This window comes from Triturus cristatus, chromosome 9, assembly GCF_964204655.1.
Source record: "Triturus cristatus chromosome 9, aTriCri1.1, whole genome shotgun sequence".
NCBI lineage: Eukaryota > Metazoa > Chordata > Amphibia > Caudata > Salamandridae > Triturus > Triturus cristatus.
In genome coordinates, this window is record NC_140592.1 from 24,051,415 (window position 1) to 24,070,314 (window position 18,900).

The window sequence follows — 18,900 nt, forward strand, 5'->3', positions numbered from 1 at the left end:
CTTATAGGTTACCAGGTGTCCCATTTAAGGTTAGGTATAGGTATACTACACCTAAGTAAGAGGTGATTACACCAACTTACCCCAGCTGAGTGATCAGCCAGTTGTGTCAGATTGTTAGGCCAAGCCTGGGGTGGCATAATACATGCTTCAGCCCCTGGCAGGCCTTGGGTACACCAATGCCCTGGGTACCTAGTGTACACTGGTACAGGGGCTGACAGGGTGATCCAACCAATTGGGTATGTACCTAGGGTACATGGAGTCCATTTTAAAGAGAGAACAGCCAGGCTGAGATCCTGAATAGCAGGATCTCAGGCCAACTAAGTCGAAAAACCAGCTAGACACTAGGCAAAAATTTGGGGGTAACCATAGTCAGATATCCACCTTCCTACACAACCCCCCCCCCAAACGAAGGGAGATAAGGCTGACCTTGACCAGGTAAGCCTATATTGCCCAAGTGGCCATATAAGGAGGAACCAGCACTGGCATGGTTACCCCCTGTCTCATGGTCCACTAAGCAATCCCTCACCCTAAGGGTATCAGAGGGTCTCCACCATAGGGAATCTCTACCTTTGGTGTGTCTTGGCAAAGTAAAAGGCTGGTGTTGAGAGGGAGTACTGAAGTGAGTGTCCTCAAAGTGAGGCCTCAGCTTCCTCCAATCCCCCTCCACCATGGATGCCTTTCTTTCCTTAACTGAGTTGCACTGTGCTCTCAGGGTCAGCCTCTGGCTACCTAAAGCTGGAGGCTGGGTCCCTTTTGTGGGCTTACTGGAGGGACAGGTCAGGTTTGGGGCCCTAAGGTCCCAGGTTTGCCTGTGCCCAACAGAATCCCTCTGGGGGAGGTCCCTAACTACCTGTAAAGGAGATCCCTCAGGAATGTTTTTACCCATCACCTGACTAGGGCTACTAGCCAGGCAATCCTCATTCTTTTGATGGGGGGGTTCTTGTGGACAGGGGCCCTCTGGGGGTCCACTGGCCTCCCTGACCTCTGCAGCCCTGGGCTGACTGAGGCAGGGTAGAGAGAGGCAGGCTACCTGCACCAGACTGGGTCCCACCTTGGAAGGGGCCACTGACATCAGAGGCTCTGCCAGGCCAGGCCTGGCTACCTCTGGGGCAGTTCCTTCACAAGGGGTGAGGTCAGATCCCTGAGGAGGCTGACCTTTTCCTAATGTCTGGGGGGAGGGAGACTTTTCTTCCTCCCCACTACTCTCAGTTTGTGTGGAGTGATCCATTGTTTCAGGCTTCACTACACCTATGTCAGTCTGAGTATAGGCTGAGACCATTACAGCCTTGCCAACCTTTTCAGGGGGGCACTCAGTTTGTGTTTGAGCTGTGACTGTCACAGCTCTGCCAGTCTCTACAGGGAAGTCTGTCTGTGCCTGGGCTGTGGCTACCACTGCCCTTCCAACCTTTTCAGGGAGGAAACCTATTTGGACAGGGGTTGTGAATGGCACAACCCCCCTACCCTTTTGTGACAGGCCTACCATTTTAGAATGGGTGTCTTGTTCAACTCCAGCCCAGGCTGAGAGTTCTAAGTCATTCCCCAGTAAGCAGTCTACAGGCAAGGTTGGGGACACTGCTACCCTTTTAGGGCCAGTGACCCCTCCCCAGCTGAGACATACCTCTGCCATGGGATGACTGTTTTGTTTGCCATCAATGTTAGTCACCTGGTAGGAGAAACCAGGCAAAAGCTGCTCAGAGGGAACTAGCCAATGGGCCACCATTGTGATGCTAGCTCCAGTGTCTCTGTAGGCCTCAGCTTTTGTACCATTGATGTAGGGCTCCTGTCTGTACCTACCCAAGGTGTTGGGACAGGCAGTGAAGTTGGCAAACCCCATGCCACCATCACAGACAAGAGTGGTTGCTGTAGGGGAATTGGCTAAGCCAGGGTCCCCCTGTGTTCCCCAAGTAAACCCACCCAAATTTTTGGGGGCACTCCCACCACCTGGGGGATTACTGCTGACAGTAATAGGTGGTGTGACAGGAGTAATTGGAGGAACAGTTTTGTTTTTAGCCCTTGGGCAACCGCTGTCAGTTTTCCAATGCCCAGGAGTTTTACACTCATGGCAGTAGGGCTTTTTAGCTGTGGTAGAGGAGGGAGCTTGGGACCCACCACCCTGTGTGGAGTTTTGGGGCCCTGAGGAAGGTTTCTCTTTTTCTTTATCCCCACCCTTCTCTTGAGGCTTGGTGGTATCTTTCTTTTGGTCACCACCCTGGTTTTTAGGCCTGATCCTGGTCCTGACCCATTTATCTGCCCTCTTTCCCAATTCTTGGGGAGAGGTCAAATCTGAGTCTACCAGGTGTTGATGGAGAAGCTGGTTTTGACAATTACTTAAAATCTGCTCTCTCATCATCAAATTGTACAATCCTGTATAATCAGACACCTTACTTCCCAGCAACCAACCCTCCAAAGCCTTAGTGGCACATTCCACATATTCAGACCAGTCCTGAGTCTGTGTCTTCTGGGTGTCTCTGAACATTAACCTGTACTGTTCAGTGGTTAAGCCTAACCCATCAACTAGGACACTCTTCAGGACTCTGTAATTTCTGACATCCTCTTCTCTAACAGTGAGGAGTCTATCTCTGCCTCTCCCCTCAAAGGAGAGCCATAAGATTGCTGCCCACTGGTCTTCAGGAACCTGCTGCACTTTGCAGGCTCTCTCAAGAGCAGTCATCCATTTGTGGATGTCATCCCCACTTTTGTAGGGGGGCACAATCTTGGACAGGTTCCTATTGTCAAAGACCCTATCTTTGTCCCTAGGGACATTGCTGCCACCAGTGGGTATAGACCCACTCTCTCTAGGCTGCCTAGCCTTGTTCAGTTTTTCTTCCATCAGGGCTACTTCTAGCTCCTGCTTCCTGATCCTCAGCTGGGCTTCCTGCATTCTGGCCTCATGTTCCCTCCTCTGAGGGGTGGTCAGTCTCCTTCTGGAGTGACCTTGAGAGCCTCTAGAGCCATGGGAAGCATTGGAGTCACCTGAGCGATTCCTTTGCCTTCCAAGCCCTGTGTTAAGTCCACTGGGGAGATCCAATGGGGTGAACCCACTGTCAGTCCCCAACAGCCTTAGTTTAGCTGGGCCAAGTATAACACTTGGCACTGGGCTAGTTCTCCCTTCATCCCCACTCACATCTGTATCCCCATCACTTTCTTCCTCTGTGGTAGGCATCCCATCTAAGGGGTGACTATTGGAAGGGGGTACCTCTGTGGCATCTTCAGAAGGGGGGCCTCCTGTTCCTGACCCTAAGGGGGCTAACTGGGAAGCTTTCCTGAGTTCTCTCTGATTCTCATCATTCTGTAAGAGTTCTCTGAGCTCAGCAGAGTTTGGGTTCTTGGGCTGTTTAAGGCCTCTAAGAGTTGCCAAATGCCTGAGCTCATTCTGATTAAGGGTAGCAAAGCTGGATGGTGCCCTCTGGGGGTCACTCTCAACAGAGATGGGTACAGTGGACCCCTCTGCCCCGGCCATTGCTCTTAAGTGTGGGTGGATGTGTTGCAATCTACCTACACTTGGGTTTACCTACTAAACCTATCTAGTAGTTGTAGTCAGGGTGTGCTACTCCCTTTGCTCTACAACAACTAAGTTCAGTAGAACTTATGTATATCTAATCTTGTTTTATATGTACCTACAGGTACCTATGTGATCTTTCAATTGGTAACCAAGAGATTACAATGGTAAAACACAGCAAGCTCAAATCCCACCGCTGCCACCAATGTGAGAAGTTGGCCTGGTATATGATGCTCACTAGTTAAAGTGATCACCTTGTACCATGCCAAGCAACCCTTATGGTGTGGTTGTAAGTCAACCTTTTCGGACTAGCTGCCCTAGTGGTAGCGTAGGCTAAGCAGTCTTTGAGGCTAAACTCGTGATGCGTGTTAAGCCAGCTGTTTTACCAAATGCAACCCCCTTTTATACCAATGAAAGGACACCACACAGATATATATTCAAAATATATATGTATTTATTTCTCAAAGTAACCCCTAGTCTCTTTATGAGCACAGGAGCACAAATCGTCAAACAAGATTATCACAGAATACACAGAAGTTGCACGTTATATGGATAGGCCCTGGTGGCCACTCAAACCATATACTAAAATAGTGGTATAAGTACCACGAACAGAAAAGGGAAAAGGCCTAGGGCCTCTAGAGTCGCTGGGCCTACAAGGAGCTAACGTCAGTTAGTGACCAGGAGGTCCACGGGTGGCGTGTGCAGAGCAAATAGTCACACGCGTGCTCCCATAGGTTTCAATGGGTGCGTAAAAAGTACAAAGTTACTGCAAAAGGAATCTTCCGGATGACCTAGGAACTTAAGATTTGGAACACAGGCACTAGAGATGTATTACTACACATGGGCACCGGAGTACCAGCTTTACCTCACCCACAGGAAGCGGGTGCATAGGCCTCAAAGTGCGTCGGGTTTCTTCTATCTGTTCCGTTGAGCTTGAAGACAAAGATGCTGCAGGCGGTCGGTCCGGGAGAGATGCAGTGGATCCAAGAGTGGATCGGAGATATTGAAGACCTGTAAGCAGAGGGGACAGTGTTCACAGTCACTAGCCAGTGACCAGCGTGGCACCAGGTGGGTACCAGGCGATGTCGGGTGCAAACAGGTGATGAGGGGTAGCTTGTCTCCGCAGCCACGTGGTCCCTGAAGGTCGACGACGTCCAGGAGTCGGCTCACGAGCTGTCCCACGCAGGCTCTCGCTGTCGGCGGTGTCGGCGACTTGGTCGAAGCAAACAAGCCTTGGCAAAAGCAATTGCAGGAGGATTCGGAAATCAGCTGTTGGTTCTGACCAGCAAGGTCAGAGGGATTGCTCCTTTGGAGGGGAGCAAGGGCCAGTCTGGAGCAACCAGACCAGCGGTGTTTGTCGTAGATTTCGTCGCCAAGATGGCCACTAGCCAGAGGGCCAGCAACCGGTTAGGCGCGTCGAGTGGCAAAATGCAGAAGGGCCCCACGCAGATCGTGGAGATGCTGGAGGGCTCACCTTTGGTGCAGATGCTGCTCGAGGGTTGGGCTTCTCAGGACCCAAAGCACAACTTGGAGGGAGCCTCGGTTGTTGCACTGGTCAGCTTGTCGTAGTCGTTCCAAGATGGCTGGCTCCACGTGTCTCGGTGCCTCCACGGGTCTCCTCTTTTCAGGGACTGTGGATCGGGCGGTGAGAGGTCTGGAGGTCCAGGTCTTGTCAGTCTCTGGGCTCGGGCTCCGGCGGGAGGCGGCGGCAAAGCAGACGGTGATTCGCTGGATGGTGCTTGCGTTAGCAAGGTGGTCACTCCCTGACCACAGGGGAGATTTTCTTCAGTCTTCTGTGCAGCAGAATGTCGAAGTTCCCGTCTTCTTCTTAGTTTCAAGTTGATTCCAGGATGTCTGAAGTCCTAGGACACAGCTCCTACCTTTATTCGGATTCTAGGGGCCGGACTACCTGCTAGGTCCCTCCCTATGGGTGGGACCAGGAAGGGGGGTGGTTACACCCCCAATCCTTTGTCCAGCTCGCCCCAGGCCCGGGACTGGTGTGCCCCAGGACCGGTTTGAACTGGCATATGCACCGAGGCTCCTTGTGAGCCACAGGCATGTCTGGTTTCTTTCAAGCCCTACCTGACCAATACACAAAATCCTGTCTGGGGTGGTGCACGCACCTCCCCTGGCAGGAAACCCTTTGTCCACACCTCCCAAGCTGGAAGGACTCCCAGCAGCAGGAGGGCAGACTTGTGTCTGTGGTGGCAGCATCCATTTTGTGGAGCTGAGGCTATGTCTGATTTTACCCGGGTTTCAGGTACTGTACATGTCGTGTCCCTCTAGAAGGGTGGAATGCTAACCCCGTCGCCAGAATTGGCGAGGGGTTAGTATTCCAATTCGTATGACACCTTACTCGACATGTTTTGATAAAGCCAAACCAAAGTTAGCATTTAACCGCGAGGTTCATAATGCACTTAAGAGTATATGGTATGACGATATCTGGAAACAGTAGAAGGAAGTTGTTCCGACCACTGCAGACAGGCTCAGCTCATGCCAGAGCACCATCTCACATGGAACCAAGCACTCTGCCTTCAGGATTGTTAAGGCCTGCCATAGGAGTGACTTATAGGTTACCAGGTGTCCCATTTAAGGTTAGGTATAGGTATACTACACCTAAGTAAGAGGTGATTACACCAACTTACCCCAGCTGAGTGATCAGCCAGTTGTGTCAGATTGTTAGGCCAAGCCTGGGGTGGCATAATACATGCTTCAGCCCCTGGCAGGCCTTGGGTACACCAATGCCCTGGGTACCTAGTGTACACTGGTACAGGGGCTGACAGGGTGATCCAACCAATTGGGTATGTACCTAGGGTACATGGAGTCCATTTTAAAGAGAGAACAGCCAGGCTGAGATCCTGAATAGCAGGATCTCAGGCCAACTAAGTCGAAAAACCAGCTAGACACTAGGCAAAAATTTGGGGGTAACCATAGTCAGATATCCACCTTCCTACATTTGGTATCAAACATCTCGTATTAATAATCCCACACTGATGCAAGTGTTGGAATGAGTAATACATGCACACGGAGGGCCCCCTTAAAACCAATGGTGTGCTGACTGACTGGGTAACCAACCAGCCACCAGAGACGAGTTTCTGATCCCCAGAGTGAGTTCCTTTGCTCTCCAGGGCCATAAACCACGCCTGCTCAGGCAGGGGGCATGGTACACCTCCTCCCACAGGTTGACCTGCAGATTAGCAATCCAAGCCAGGCCTACTGCCTTTGGCATGCAGATCTAGATTATCTCCCCAGAGAAGAAGCCAACTCCCTTTGTCCAGAGCCATTTGGCACCTGGACTGGCGGGAGAATTAGCTACTCTGATAGGTGTGTCCACCCTCAGGCTAGTGCTACCTCTAAGGTGGGCTACTTGAAGTGTTGGCAACATTTCAAAGTTATCCATCTTGGTGATGGCAAAATCAGGAATTCTGGGACAGGGTTATGACCACCTCCCCCAGGAAGTGGCCCTATATGGGGTATTGTGACCCCAAGGGTAGGCAGCCCATTAGCTACTAACCTACACTCCCCTAACACTCCTAAACTTAGTATTTTGGGGAGCTCCTGGTACCAGAAAAGCAGATCTTGCTGGCAAGAAGAAGAAGGACCTCAGAGCCACAAAAGCAAGAACTACCAAAAAAGCAACTGACTTGGCACCAGCCCTTGCGAAGTGGCTTCAAAGTTGTCTCGTCCTGCAAGATGCTGATCCTCCAAAGCCTGCGAGGACTGCCAGTACTTCCCCAAAGACACAGGAACTCCCGTGGAACAGTGGAGCTGTTTCCTTGCATCTTGCAGGTACCAAGTGTGAGAAGTTGGCCTGGCATATGCTGTCCACTAGTTATAGTGGGCACCTTGTACCAGTCCAAACGACCCTTATTGATGATTAGGTTAAGACAACCTTTACTGAAAGCTATCCTAGTCGTAGCTATGGAGAGCAGCCTTCAGGCTAAGTCTCGAAGGAATGTACAGCAGCTTGTTTTACCAGATTAGAACCTCCTGAATGACCAAACGAAAGGAGAACCACACAAGTAATATATAAAATATATGTATTTATTACTAAACCCTCTCTACTAACCTCTTTATGAGATTAGAGTACAAGATACACAATATTAAAGCACTAGAACGACAGTAAATAGCACAATACACAGTGGGCCCCAGGGGGAGACCAAACCATATACTAAGAAAGTGGTATAACGCCCACAACTTGACTAGACACAGTGCCTAGAGCCCGTAGAATCGCTGGGACCCCAAGGAACCACCCAAGGAAGTGACACAGGGGACCCACGGGGGACATGTGCAGTGTGAGAACTCAGGCGCGAGCTCCGTACAATCCTACTGGAAAGTCACGGTTGGAATTTTAAAGATTAAAGACACTTAGGAGAGGACTTCAAGCAAACCCTTTGCAACATAGAAGGTTCCAAAGCCAGCACCCTTGAGTGTACCGAGGTACCCATGTTACCTATCCCAGGAGAGCCGGGTGCATAGGGGTCAAGTGGTGTCGGAAACGCTCGTTGATTTCAATGGCGTGATGCGAAGAAGTGCTGCTGCCGGGAAGATGAGAAGTGTCCGGTGTGATCCAAGCCTGGGTTAGATCTGAGAAGAACCTGAAAGCAGAGGGGACAGAGTCTGGGTTGCTTCACAGTGACCAGGGGCACGATAGACAAATGCCCACCAATGTCGGGTGTTTCAGGTGAGTTGAGGTGAAGCTTGACTCTGCAGCCACAGGGACCAGGAGATGTCGATGATGACCAAAGTCCACAGGCAAGCTGTCCCACAAAGAATGTCAAGAGCTGGGGGGTTAGTGTCCAGACTGAACACCAGCAAGTCTTGGCAACTGTAACCCATGCGGTCAAAGAAAAGATGCTTCGGTGGGGACCAGCAAGGTCATGGGGACTCCCCAAGCAATGGAGAGTCAGGGCACATCTGGAGCAACCAGGAAAGCCCACTGAAAGTTAAAGTTCCCTTCTCAGGGACCCACAGGTCGACGGACCAGAGATCACAAAGGGACCTCAAGAGGAATCACAAAATACCAGCCCACGGAACACTCGTGGAGTGTAGGCCAATAATTTTTGGTGGAAACACTGCTCGGGGTCTGGACTATAAGTAGCCTAAAGCACAGCCTCAGGGATCACCAAAAAGCATATGCTGCTGCAAATGTACACGGTGCCAAGGGGTTCGGGTTACACGGTCCCCACGAGGGATGCGGACCTCAGAATTGCTGAGAGCACGGATCAACCTCAGAGACCACGGGAACCCACCTCCTGTGTTGCAAAAATCTTCGGAGTCCTTCAGGAGCTGCGTAGATGCAAACCGGTCAGATGCGTTTCAGGTGCCTGCCTTGGTGCGGAGTAACTCCTTTACTCCAAGGGAGATTCTTCAGTCATCCAGCATAGTGTAGATAGTCAAAGTACTTGGTTTCTGTAGCAAAGTTTCGTCCAGGTAAATCCAAAGACCTGTAGCCAGGGGTTCCTACTTTATACCCAAGGAAGGGGTGGGATAAACTCTGTGGGCCCACCTATGGGAGGGTCATGAGAGAGGGGTGGCTACACCCATGTCCTTTGTCCTGTTTCATGCCAGAGCAGGGGCTGATAGCCCCTGCAACCGGTTTGAGCTGGACTATGCACAGGGACACCAAATGTGCCCTCAGTGCAGACATCAAAGCACTCTCAGAGTGCACCCACCCAGCCCCAGTACACTAAAGCCTGTCTGGGAGGTGGTCAGACCTTTCTATGACAGGAAACCTATTGTCAAGCTTTCCCTTGCCGGAGTTTCGTCCAGTTGCAGGAGGGCAGACTCGTGTCTGTGGCTGGCAGCATCCATTTTGTGAAGCCAGGGTCTGTAAAGCTGGTACCGGGTGTACCGGTGCTGTCATATTTCTCCCTCTAGTAGGGTGGAATCATACCTCCCACACCAGTTACTGGTGTGGAGGTATGATTCCAAGGTGTTTGACACCAAACACAACATGTTTCCATGCAGCTGTTTTAAAGTTAGCATTTACCACGAGGTATAATGCACTTAAGAGTGTATGGTTGGCTGCATCACAAACAACCCCAGAATAGAGGTTCCAAAGGCTGCAGAGGGGCTCTGCTCAGGCATGGGCACCCTCTCACATAAAATCCAGCACCCTGCCTTCAGGATTAATAAGGCCTGCCATAGGGGTGACTGATTATATGTGCAGTGATAACGATAGATATAGGTAACCTATATCTAAGTAAGGGGTGCATGCACCACCTTACACAGGCTGCTGTAGCAGACCTGTGGTGCCATTTTAAATGGTCTCCCACGGGTGGCATAATACATGCTGCAGCCCCTGGGAGGCCTCTGGGGTACCTATGCCCTGGGTACATAGTATACCATATACTAGGGACTGATAAGGGTACCCCAGAATCCAATCTGGAGTGTACCTAAAGTACACGAACAACCAATTTAAGGAGAAAGCAGATAGATTGGGGTCCTTATTAGCAGGATCCCAGTCAAACGAAGTCAAACTAAGTCAAAACCAGCAAAACACCAGGAAAAAAGTGGGGGTAACCATGCAGTCAGATTCCACCTTCCTACATAACCCCCCCTCCCAAAAGAAAGGAGATGAGGCTAACCTTGGCCAGTTGAGCCTGTATTGACTAAGTGGCCATGTACGGAAGATCCTGCACTAGCATGGATACCCCCTGTCTTACGGTCCACTAGGCCGTCCCTACCCCTAAGGGTATGGGATGGTCTCCAAAAGTTGGGGTTTCTACCTGCAGGGTGTTTTTGCAAAGTAAAAGGCTGGTGGGGTGTCTGAGTAGAGAAGTGAGGCCCTAATAAAGTTGTCCTCAGCTTCCTCAGATCACTGGTCACCATGGAGGCCTTTCTATCCATGACTGAGTTGTATCTGGCCCTAAGGGCCAACCTCTGGCTGCCTACAGCTGGGGGTTGGGTCCCTTTGGCTGGAACATTGGAGGGGCCTGGTAGGTTTGGAACTACTTGGTCCCAGGTTAGCCTTTGCCCAACAGAGTCCATCTGGGGGTGGTCCCTATTCAATGTTAAGAGGGATCCCTCAGTGTGTTGAGGAATTTTCACCTGGCTAGGGCTACTAACCTGGGTGCCGCTAATCTGTTGATGGGGGGGAGTTCCTCTGGGCAGTGGGCCCTTAGGGGGCCACTGACCTCCCTGACCTCTGCAGCCCTAGGCTGATTAAGGTAGGGTAGAGAGGGGCTGGTTACCTGCTCCAGACTGGGTACCACTTTGGAAGGGTCCCCTGTCATCAGGAGGTGTTGCGAGGACAGGCCTGACCACCTCTGGGGCAGCTCCTTCACAAGGGGTAGGATCAGTTCTCTGAGGAAGCTGACCCTTACCTATAATCTGGGGGTAAGAAGACTTTTCTTCAACCCTTGTGCTCTCTTGTGGAGTAGAGTGAGCCATTCTTTCAGGCTCCACCACTCCAAAATTTCCCTGGGGTTGGGCTGTGACCCTAAGAGCCCCGCCAACTCTCTCAGGAAGGCCTAACATTCTTAAATGGGCCTTGTTAGACCCGGCTTCCTGGGCACTCAGGAGTAACTGCGCTCCAATCGCATCAACTGGAGTGTTCCCCACTGGCTGGTGTCCTGGGGCTTCAGTACTAGTGGACCCAAAACTGGATAACCAAGTACTCCTCTCCAGCACTTGACTCTCTCAGGGTAGCAGTCCAAGGCTTACTCAAGGAGGTGCGGTGGGGTTAGACATTCAGAATACAGTACACACTGTACCACCAGCTGATAAACTCAATGTCCAGTCAGTGCTTTACTTTTTATAAAAGAAAAGTACTTTAATACACACAAGATAATTATGCTACACATAAAACTAAGATAAACAGTGAAACCAGATGTCTCTAAAACCTTCTGGGACAGAGTTCCGACCCCAAACATTATTATAGCACCTAGACGCCAAGCACTATAAAAACACCGTTAACATGAAAACACACAATAAGCATTGCATATTACTGACCATGTTACACAGGGCTGCTCCTCTCATTCCCTAGAGCCTTAATACCAATCTTTTGATTGAAAGGATATCATTTCAGCATATGATGTGAAGCCAAAGGTTCTTGATCAGCCCCATAACTCCCCACCAAAAGTCCTGAGTGAGGACACTGCTCTAGTGGTGAGAGGGATCTGGTCGCAGGTGCCTGATGTCTCGGCACAGTTTACTGGAGTCCGACTACTCCAGTAGCCACTGACTAGCTGTAGAAGGGTAGTGGCTGGACAGAGTGGCCGTTCACCCTGATACCCCTAGAGATCACAAAAAGAAAGGTGGGGGCCTGTTTCACTGGCCTCTATTCCTAGCTGCTGCTTGTACAGGCTCCCACACCGCAGGGGAGGAGCTTGGAGGGGATTTGATCTCACCTTCAAGGACTAGAATCAAGCTTCCCCCTCTCTGGCTCACTTGATGTGCTGTAAGCTTCCTTCCACACAAGCTTCCTTGATGTGCTGCAAGCTCTCTTTCCACACCAGCTTCCTTGATGTGCTGCAAGCTTCCTTCCACATCAGCTTCCTTGATGTGCTGCAAGCTTCCTTTCACAACAGCTTCCTTGATGTGCTGCAAGCTTCCTTTCCACACCAACTCCCTTGATGTGCTGTAAGCTTCCTTTCCACACCTTGGGCAGCTGTTTGCAATTTCCTTGTTTAAAAGCGCACACTCCACAAGTCTCACAGAACCAGCTGGTCTTCTCCCATGCTGCTGATGCCCTGGATTCTCATTGAACTCTTGGCAGCAGACTCCATCTGTCATAGAGAAAACTGCCTTAAGTTCCAGACGCAGTGAGCAAGTGTCTTATCTCCTGCCTTTAATCTACAAATCGCTCCTGGCTATCTTCAGACGGACCTGGTGTGGCCGCCTCTTCAGTCATTGACCAGTCTTGAACAACAGCTGACCACTCAGGCCAGACGTTTATCACCTTTTATTGATAGGCTCATCCAATCAGAGGATCTGCTACTTTCGCATCCTGAATACACCTCCAATAACAAACCGTTCATGGCATGTCCAATGCATGGCTAAAGCATGAACAATTACCCTCCATGTTTCCTGGCACCAACCTGTGCAAATCCCTAAAGAGGAATTGTAATTAACTCCAGCCCAGGAGGCACTGACCAGTGGGGGAGGGTCCTCTTATCAGAGTTAGTGCAGCTAAACTCAGATGAGAGCTGAGTGTCTACCCCAGCCCACCAGGCCTTTCCAAGGAAATGGGGAGGGGCACGGGGGAGCTGGGATGTCCAGCAGAACAGCTCGCATTCCTCACATTGTCTCAGCTCACCATTCTTCCCCAGTACACCCACGGGCTCTCACACACACGTCAGGTAGACAAAGGCAACAGGACCACAGACATGGCAGACTGCACAGACTTGGTCAGGACGGTGCCCAGGGACTCACCCCTCCTGACGATAGATTTATTGCTGCCACCACTGTCAGTCTACCACAGCCTTAATAGAGATGGCAGTAGCCACTCTCTGAAAAATAGGGGTGCACTAGGCATGCCCCTCGACCTTAGAGCCAAGCTCTAGGGTCTCAATCCATGTAAATAGGGAGACCCTCAGTGGGCATGTAGGATTGTCATGCTCACTGAGGTAGGGATCTAGAAACCATACAGTAGCTTTTGAGTGACATGCCTGGAGATCAGCGTAAGGCAGGGGAAGCACTCTCTCTAGAGACATGCAGGAGACTTCCCGTCCCAACATGCCTGGTATTCAACTTCAGCCCAGGCTGACATTTCTAGATCATTGCCCAACAGGCAACCTACAGGCAAGTTTGGGGACACTGACACTCTCTTTGGGCCAGTGACCCCTCCCCAGCTGAGATTGACTATGGCCATGGGATGATCTGTCCTGATACCATCAATGTTGGTCACCTGGTATTTGAACTCAGGTAAAAGCTGTTGAGGGGGGACTAGCTTCGCTGTCACCATGGTGACATTAGCCCCTGTGTCCCTGAAGGCCAAAGCTTTCTGACCATTGATTAGTGGCTCCTGTCTGTACTTGCCCAAGGAATTAGGACTGACAGTAAAAGTGGCAAATCCCATGCCACCATCACAGACTGAGGGGGCCCATGAGGGGGACCTTTCTAAGCTATGGTCCACCTCAGTTCCCCATAAGAACCCAGCTAACTTTTTGGGTGCACTACTACCACCTGGGGGATTACTACCTGTAGTACCAGGAGGAGTGGTAGTATTGCTAGGAGGAACATTTTCCTTATTGCTGACCCTTGGACAAATAAGATCAGTTTTCCAGTGGCCAGGCTTTTTACAGATTTGGCAATAAGGTTTCTTTTCAGGGGAGGAAGGAGTTTGGGACCCACCCCCAGAAGAGGAACTTTGGGGCCCTGTAGTGGATTTATATTTTGATTCATCCCCACCTTTCTCTTTGTTCCTGGAAGAATCTTTCTTCTGGTCACCACCCTGATTCTTAGGCCTTACCCTGGTTCTGACCCATTTGTCTGCCTTCTTTCCCAATTCTTGGGGAGAGGTCAGATCAGAGTCCACCAGGTACTGGTGGAAAAGCTGTTTTTGACAAGTATTAAGGATCTGCTCCCTTATAATCAAATTGTACAATTCTAAAAAGTCATGCACCTTGTTGCCATGTATCCAACCTTCCAGAGCCTTCGTAGCACAATCTACAAAGTCAACCCAGTGTTGAGTCTGTGCCGTTTGGGTATCTCTGAACTTAATCCTGTACTGTTCAGTGGTTAGGCCAAACCCATCAATCAGAGCACTCTTCAAGACTTTGTAATTGTCAGCATCCTCTTCTCTAACAGTGAGGAGCTTGTCTCTACCTTTGTCTGCAAAGGAGAGCCACAAGATTGCTGCCCACTGCTCCTGAGGGACCCTCTGTACTTTACAGGCCCTCTCCAGTGCAGTTATCCATTTGTGGATGTCATCCCCACTCTGGTAGGGAGGGACAATCTTGTTCAGGTTCCTATGGTCATGAGTATGTTCTCTACCTCTAGGGACACTGTTGCTGCCACCATGGGGCTCTAGCCCCAACTTTTTAGAAGCTCTCTGAAGCTCCAGGGATTCCCTACCTAAGGCCAATTGCTCTCTTGATTCTGAGCTTAGCTCTCTCAAACTCAAGCAGTTGGCACTTCTTCTCGTAAGAGGACTCCCTTTTATGAGAAGAAGTCCTATGAGAAACAGAGGTCCCTACAGATGTATCAGAATGATTAGATTCCTGAGAAGGAGATCTTGATCTTTTGGTAATATGTTAACCCTTCCAGGTGCGGTAAAGAGAGGGCCACTGAGGCCTTTTCCTTCACCTTCAGGAAGAATTGGATTGTCCAGGTTAGAATCATCTAGATCCTCCTGGTCAGCATCAGAGTCTGGGTCTTGGATGTTTTCACTTCCTGGCCTTTCCTCTTCTGCTGTCCCACCCAACTTGCCTGCCTGATCAGACCCAGGGGTCTTTCTGATGTCATCCAACAGCAAAGTCTCTATGAGGCGCTGAGTGCTAGCACTCCTCCCTGTCCTCAGTTTCCTAGCTGTATACATCGTCCTCAATTCTTGAAATGGGATATGGTCATACTTAGTTGGCAGAGGCCCACTGGCTTCTGGCCTAGAAGACATACTAGTGTTATGTGGTGTGGCACCTACCTAACCCAGTGAGAGCTAATAAACTCTCTTGAGTTGGAGAAAGGGTGTGCTAGACCCTTGACTTACCCAACTCTAAGTTCAGTATAACTTACTTTATTCTAGCCTTGTTTTATATGTACCTAAGTACCTTTAGTGGTTTTTTAGTTAGTCACTCAATTAAATTATCTGATAAACCAATAGCAAGCTTGAATCCCAAACACTGCTCACCAATGTGAGAAGTTGGTCCGGTATATGCGGTCCACTAGTTATAGTGGGCACCTTGTACCAGTCCAAACGACCCTTATTGATGATTAGGTTGAATACAACCTTTATTGAAAGCTATCCTTGTGGTAGCTATGGAGAGCAGCCTTCAGGCTAAGTCTCGAAGGAATGTAAAGCAGCTTGGTTTACCAGATTATAACCTACTGAATGACCAAACAAAAGGAGAACCACACAAGATATATATAAAATATATACATATTTAATACTAAACACTCTCTACTAACCTCTTTATGAGATTAGAGTACAAGGCACACAATATTAAAGCCCTAGAACGAGAGTAAATAGCACAATACACAGTGGGCTCCAGATAGAGACCAAACCATATACTAAGAAAGTGGTATAACAACCACGACTTGACTAGACACAGTGCCTAGAGCACGTAGAATGACTAGGACCCCAAGGAACAACCCAAGGTAGTGACACAGTGGACCCACGGGGGACACGTGCAGTGTGAGAACACAGGCGCGAGCTCCGTACAATCCTATGGGAAAGTCGCAGTTGGAATTTTAAAGATTGAGGACACTTAGGAGAGGACTTCAAGCAAACCCTATGGAACATAGATGGTTCTAATGCCAGCACCCTTGAGGGTACCGAGGTACCCGAGTTACCTATCCCAGGAGAGCCGGGTGCATAGGGGTCAATTGGTGTCAGAAACGCTCGTTGATTTCAATGGCGTGATGCGAAGAAGTGCTGTTGCCGGGAAGATGACAAGTGTCCAGTGTGATCCAAGCCTGGATCAGAGCTGAGAAGAACCTGAAAGCAGAGGGGACAGAGTCTGGGTTGCTTCACATTGACCAGAGGCACGATAGACGAATGCCCATCAATGTCGGGTGTTTCAGGTGAGAAGAGGTGAATCTTGACTCTGCAGCCACGGGGACCAGGAAATGTTGACAATGACCAAAGTCTGCAGGTGAGCTGTCCCACAAAGGATGTCGAGTGCAGGGTGGTCAGTGTCCGAATTGAACACCAACAAGCCTTGGCAACTGCAACCCACGTGGTCAGAGAAAAGATGCTTCGGTGGGGACCAGCAAGGTCCTGGGGACTTCCCAAGCAATGGAGAGTCAGGGCACGTCTGGAGCAACCAGGAAAGCCCACTGAAAGTTAAAGTTCCCTTCTCAGGGACCCACAGGTCGACAGACCAGGGATCGCAAAGGGACCTCAAGACGAATCACAAAATTATCAGCCCACTGAACACTCGTGAAGTGTAGGCCAGTAATCTTTGGTGGAAACACGGCTCGGGGTCTGGACTACAAGTAGCCCAAAGCACAGCCTTAGGGATTAACAAAAAGCATATACTGCTGTAAATGTACACGGATCCCAGGGGTTCGGGTTGCACGGTCCCCACGAGGGATGGGATCTCAGAATTGCTGAGAGTATGGATCAACCTCAGAGACCACGGGAACCCACCTCCTGTGTTGCAAAAATCTTCAGGATCCTTCAGGATCTGCATAGATGCAAACTGGTCAGATGCGTTTCAGGTGCCTGCCTTGCAGGGGAGTAACTCCTTTACTCCAAGGGTGATTCTTCTTTCATCCAGCGTAGTGTAGATAGTTGAAGTACTTGGATTCTGTAGCAGAGTTCATCCAGATAAATCCAAAGTCCTGTAGCCAGGGGTTCCTACTTTCTACCCAAAGAAGGGGTGGGACAAACTCTGAGGACCCACCTATGGGAGGATCAGGACAGAGGGGTGGCTACACCCATGTCCTTTGTCCAGTTTCACGCCAGAGCAGGGGCTGATAGCCCCTGCAACTGGTTTGAGCTGGACTATGCACAGGGACACCAAATGTGCCCCCAGTGCAGACATCAAAGCACTCTTAGAGTGCACCCACCCAGCCCCGAGACACTAAAGCCTGTCTGGGAGGTGGTCAGGAAACATATTGTCAAGCCTTCCCCTGCCGGAGTTTTGTCCAGCAGCAGGAGGGCAGACTCGTGTCTGTGGCTGGCAGCATCCATTTTGTGATGCCAGGGTCTGTAAAGCTGGTACCGGTTGTACCGGTGCTGTCATATTTCTCCTTCTAGTAGGGTGGAATCATACCTCCCACACCAGTTACTGGTGTGGAGGTATGATTCCAAGGTGTTTGACACCAAACATGACATGTTTCCATGCAGCCGTTTTAAAGTTAGCATTTACCGCGAGGTTATAATGCACTTAAAAGTATATGGTTGGCTCCATCACAAACAATCCCGTAATAGAGGTTCCGAAGGCTGCAGAGGTGCTCTGCTCATGCATGGGCACCCTCTCACATAAAACCCTGCCTTCAGGATTGATAAGGCCTGCCATAGGGGTGACTGATAGTTTTATATGTGCAGTGATAAGGATAGATATAGTGAACCCATATCTAAGGGGTGCATGCAGATAGTCTGGGGTCCTGATTAGCAGGATCCCAGTCAAACTAAGTTGAAAACCAGCAAAACACCAGGAAAAAAGTGGGGGTAACCATGCAGTCAGATTCCTCCTTCCTACACCAAGGACCTTTTGGTGAGACTCCAAGGCTTCAGAAACCCACAGTAGGAATCCAAATTGCACCCAGAAGCCTAGTCTGAGTTGAGGTGGGCTAACGGTGTCAACGTGGTCCATTGACTCTCCAGACTCGAAGCCCACCTGGGGTTGCCCAGCTGTGGACTTCCCAACACCACCTGCAACAACTGTTTGTAGGCTCCATCTACCTCTCCCGGTGACGAAACCCAATGCTTAAGGACACCCCTGCACCTGTCACCCCTGGAGAAGAGGACCAAAGGTGTCCCCCATCCCCGAGCATCGTGAGGTCTGAGAACTCCTTTTGATTCAACCCAATTTGTCTCCCAGTCCGACACTGCAGCATCTGCTCACATAGACCGATCCCCCTCGACTTGCACTGGGCACCTGATGCTGTTTTGCACCACTGCACCTGGCGGCCCTTGTGCCGCTGGAGGGGACCTGCTGTTGCTGCCTTGGACCTTGCCAAATGCTCACCTCAAGCTGAAGAGGCTGGTCTCATAAGTTGGCGCAAAGAACTTGCATGCTGTATTTGTTTTTCCTTTCATAAGATAATCTCACAGCCTCTGAAAAGTGTTGACTGTCTAAATACTCTCTTATCAAGTATTTCTCTTGAAAAACGTACTTACCTAATTGTGGTAATCGCTGTGCCACTGGATTCAAGCTAGCCTGGCTGATGAGGGGTGATATACCCCAAAACCGGTCCTAGGATGCTTGTTTCTGGTCCAGGGAGGACCTGGACTGGTAGTTTGGACTGGACTGTTCCAATGAGACACGGGCTCAAGACTAATTTGCATATGGCTGGGTCCAAACTTGGGTGGCGGAGTGAGCAAAAGAAGGATGGATTAAACCCAGATTTGTGACTGGGGTGAGTGGTTGAAAAGTTTCAGCGCTCCGTTTATCATCTCCTTTTGTTTGCTTTGTTTGCTCTAAGTTGCCAGGGTATGCCCATATGTGTCCCTTGCTCGCTGTGCCACTGGATTCAAGCTAGCGTGGCTGATGAGGGGCGATATACCCCAAAACTGGTCCCAGGATGCTTGTCTCTGGTCCAGGAAGGACCTGGCCAGGTAGTTCAGG

At 50.2% G+C, this 18,900-nt stretch overlaps 1 protein-coding gene across 1 annotated transcript in view; it reads left to right on the forward strand.

Annotated features, from left to right (window-relative positions):
- Positions 1-18,900, forward strand: part of LOC146797290 (coiled-coil domain-containing protein 3-like) — a 128,187-nt gene that overhangs the window by 17,551 nt on the left and 91,736 nt on the right. The window lies entirely within an intron of this gene.